The sequence below is a fragment of the Otolemur garnettii genome, unplaced genomic scaffold (genome assembly GCF_000181295.1).
Source record: "Otolemur garnettii isolate 467f Iridium unplaced genomic scaffold, OtoGar3 scaffold00141, whole genome shotgun sequence".
NCBI classification, from domain to species: Eukaryota; Metazoa; Chordata; class Mammalia; order Primates; family Galagidae; genus Otolemur; species Otolemur garnettii.
Window position 1 is genome coordinate 501,978 of NW_003852536.1, and position 4,494 is coordinate 506,471.

A 4,494-nucleotide genomic window follows, 5' to 3' on the forward strand; every position below is an offset into this window, starting at 1 on the left:
AAAAAAAAAAAAAAAAAAGAATAGGAAAAGAGGCTGGACATGGTGGGTCCTGCCTATAATCCTAGCAGTCTGAGAGGCCAAGGAAGGAGGATCACTTGAGGTTAGCAGTTCAAGACCAGTCTGAGCAGCAGAGTGCACCTCTTCCCTACAAAAAATATAGACATCAGCCAAGCGTGAGGCACGTGCCTGTAGTCCCAGCCACACGGGAGGCTGAGGCAGAAGGATCACCTGATCCTAGAAGTCTGAGGTTGCAGTGAGCCATGATGATGCCATTACACTTTAGCAGGGGGAACAGATGGAGACCTTCTCTAAAACGAACAACAAAACAACCAAAAGGCAAACCAGAGAGTATGAGAAAGTATTTATGAAATTTGAGAAAGGATTTTTATATGGACTATAAAATGAACTTTTTTTTGAGACAGAACCTCAAGCTGTTGCCCTGGGTCGAGTGACGTGGCATCACAGCTCACAGCAACCTCCAACTCCTAGGCTTAAGCTATTCTCTTGCCTCCCAAGTAGCTGGGACCACAGGCTCCCACCACAATCCCAGGCTATTTTTTGGTTCTGGCTGTCATTGTTGTTTGGTAGACTTGGGTTGGATTTGAACCCGCCAGCTCTGGTCTATGTGGCTGGTGCCTTAGCTGCTTGAGCTACAGGCGCTGAGCCTATAAAAGGAACTTTTACTACTCAGTGATAAGAAAACCTAAAATGCAATTGTGTGAAAGATGTGAGGCACTTTACAAAAGACATCTGATTGGGAATAATCATATGAAAATATGCTTAACATTAGTTATCAGGGAAAAACAAATTAAAACCACAATGAGGTGCATCTTTGCCCACACTGAAATAGCTAAAATTAAAAGGATCAATACCAGATGTCTGCAAAGACGTGGAGTAACAGCAATTTCCACACACTGCTGACAAGAGTGTAAAAATCTCCTTGGAAGAAGTCTGGCAGTTTCTTATAAAGTTAAATACTTCTACTTTATGTCTGAGTAATTCTATTCCTAGTCATTTTTGCAAGGAAATGAAAATAAACATCTACAAAAAGACTGCAAGAATGCTCACAGTAGTTTTATGTGTGATAGCTGGAAAGTGGAAACAACCCATCAATAACAAAAGTGATAAACTGTAACATCTCACACCACATAGTAAGACAGGCCTAAAGGGAAGAAACTGATACATACCAATAACATGGATGAATCTCAAAACCATCATTTGAGCAAAAGAAGCCAGACACATATGATTCCATTTACAGAGAGTTCAAGACCAGGCAGAATTAAACTATGGAGACAGAAATTAGAACAGCAGTAGACCTGGGTGTGGTGGAGATTGGCTGGAAGGGCAAAGAGATAACTTCTAGGGTGATGAAAATATTATGCTGATTGGCAGTGCTGGTGACACAGGTATATATGTGTGTACATTTAAGAAAGCTTTTCTAATAGGATGCTTGAGATCTATGCATTTTTACCATATAAGTGTCTGCCCTAAAAGGGAATCACCCAAAGATCATTTCTTTAGAAACTTTGTTCTTTTCTGACCTTTGCCAACTAAATGTAGTCATATTTCTTAACCAAATAAAAACTTTGCTTTACATCACCGTTGTTTTTTAAAGTTTATAAAAGATGCAATGCATGCGTGTCAATACACGTAAAAACTTGCTCTTCACAACTCCCCTATGAGGGAGAAAAGGTCAATGATATTCCTATTTAAAGGAGAGGGAAGGATCCCTCAAGAAAGTAACCGTTCCCAAACTACATGAACACAAAGCAAATGTGCAGCCATTGGAGGTCAGCACTCTGCTTTCTGTACCAGGTGGCCTGAAATTACCACTAATTAATTACCAATTAATTACCATTAATTGTCTAAATTAATACGTCTTCTTGGTTACTCCTTTCTACAAATCTTACTCTCTGCTCTTGGTAACCTTTTCTCTGAGTGGCTTCCCCACGGATTTCTAGGTTCCTTCCACAAAAGGGACCTAATTGACACAGGGAGTTTTAGGGAAACTCCTGCAGACATCAAAAATACCCCTGACAAACTCAGGCGTATTACTGGCAGAGTCTGCAACAAATATTTCTCCTCTTTATCTGCTACCAATTCTGGTTACCTAGAAAAAAAAATACCTTCTTACATCCTGCTTTGGGGAGGGAGAGATGAGACTGAATATATATCAATAAATCATGGTGAGGGCCTCAATAGTCCGAACAGATTTCAATCCTCCTATGGACAAAACATGGATTCAGCTTTCCCCACCCAGGGATCCTCGCCTTCCCCCATACCCTCCTTGCAAACATTGTGGCTATACTCTAAATTGCTAGCAAAACAACATAAAAGGTTAAGTTTGGGGATCCCAGCACATACACGTTAGGAGTATACATAACTCGGGAGCACTGACATCTGAAAAGCAGAACATCTTATTTTACAAAAACATCCTGTAAGTCTGTATGTTTCCAATCACAAGGGCTTTAAAAAAGCAACAAATCCCCCAAAGAAACCCGTTCACAGAGGGGTATCTCTGAACCTTTCCTGGAAGGCAGAGGGGATGTTTACAAAGTTGCTGGGCAAAGATTGGCTGTCTTTCTACTCTTGGGGGAATTTCTGTTACAAAGAGAACTATCATTCTCACACTGAGAGGGCATTTTAATTTTTAAATGACTCCATCAGTCGCCAGCAGGCTGGTCTGCACAGCCCACACAGACATCCCCGGCTAATTTGGAGTTTGCAACTTTACTATCACAGTGGCGCAAGCGGGTGTGGGAGGCCGGGCTGGTGGCGGGTCCCCGCGCCCCACCCGGATCGGCTCCACGTCCTCCCGCGGCCGCGCGGCCTCTGGCAGCGCTCGGGCTCGACTCGCGGGGACCGTCCGGGAGACGCGGGCGAAGGCGCCGCCGCTGTCCGCCCCTCCCGCCCCAGCGTCCGGACTCACCGGCAGCTCCGGCCCCCGCTTCCTCCTTCTGCAGCCGCATCGCCCTCGGGAGGCGCCTTCCTCGATGGTTCTGTCTCCCCGGCCACCGGCTCCGGAGGTAGAGTGGTTTGAAAATGGCGCCGACAGCGGATCCGGGCCGGCACGGAGGAGGCGCCCCGGTTGCCCGGGTAACGGGAGCAGCGGAAGAGGCGCGGCGCTTCGCGCGGTGAAGGCGAGCGGGTCCGCTGGCGCCGTGCTGGGCCCCGGGCCCGGAAATGCAACGGCCCCGACGGCGCGAGGCCACAGTGCCCCCTGGCGGCCGGCGGCCGGCAAATGCGGAACCTCAGCGGGTGCCTGAGCTGGCATCTTCCAACCAGCAGAGGGCGTGGGTCGCCTGTGCGCGGTGGAAACGCTGTCCCAGCGGGTCCCTGCTGCTGGATTAGCCTTCCCCTGCCAGCTGTGCGCGTGCTTACCATGTCCTTCCCAACGCAGATAATGACGTTGTCTTTGCATCTTTCCCGGACAGCCACCCAATACAATTAATTGTTGCCCCATTGCCGTATCCCCGTAAGGACGCGTGTAGAACCTAATAGAATCCATCCTTCAAAACGTAATTACTTTGTTTATATGTCTCTCCCTGCAGTCCTCAATTGTGAATTCCTTGAATCAGAGATAAATTATTATACTCAACTATGTGTCTCTAGCACCTACCACAGTAAACATTTGTGAGTAGAGTTAAATTGAAATAAACCGTTTATAGTGACTCTGCTCACAGATGGAAAACACATAGTCAAATTCTAGAATCCTGTTTCAACCCTGAAGACTTTGACGATCAGAGCTGAGTTCCATTCTATTCCTGTTTACTTCCCTCTCTTCTGACTAGGCCTTCCACTTGGAAAATGTGCTTACTCTTCGTATACATGCCATAGGAAGCGTATACATGCTCTGTGGGTTGTGAAGTTGTGCCCATTTATGTATTGATGGGACATTTCCCTTTGGTGCGCCTCCTCTGCTTTCTCAAGCCTTAATGAGTTGAGTTCAGTAGATGACTTTCAGCACCTTTTACAAGTGAACAACAAACATCTTTTTTGAAAAGAGGTAGCAGTAAATAAATTAATATCACAGAAAAATGGCTGTGGATCAGTCTTCCAGTTAAGATAACTCTTTGGCTTCCCCTTTCCCCAAATGCACAGTCATTAGTAAAAGTAAAAATAAAATCCCCCAAACAAATACAAAAAGGTGAATAGGAACAAAGCCATGGGTGAACTGAGAGTGAGGTCAGGCTCACTGCTGAGCTCCAAAGCCTGAGGTCCAGGTCCATGTTCTTGGCATACAGAGGAGTAGCTGGTTGTATAACAGAACAAAACACAACTCTTGCTGCTTACCACTGAGGTCCTAGGGCTTTGAGCAAACTGCACGGATAGGGAGGCAGGAAGAAACAGAGTCTTACAACAGAAACTGAACCTGCTGGCTGGGCCTATAGGATTCCAGTACCACTATGAGACAGGAGCCTCAAAATGCCCTGCTGAGAATTCTCAGCTGTGAAAGTTATGATACGGGGAGTGAAGAGAGACAGATGTACAGGA

At 46.0% G+C, this 4,494-nt stretch overlaps 1 protein-coding gene across 1 annotated transcript in view; it reads right to left on the bottom strand.

Moving 5' to 3' along the window:
- CEP135 (centrosomal protein 135) overlaps positions 1-3,007 on the bottom strand; it is a 66,813-nt gene extending 63,806 nt beyond the window's left edge. Inside the window, exon 1 of the mRNA XM_003798800.2 lies at positions 2,930-3,007. The gene's annotated coding sequence lies outside the window, so the exon portion shown is untranslated. The remainder of the gene's footprint in view (positions 1-2,929) is intronic.
- Between the last annotated feature and the right edge of the window lie 1,487 nt (positions 3,008-4,494).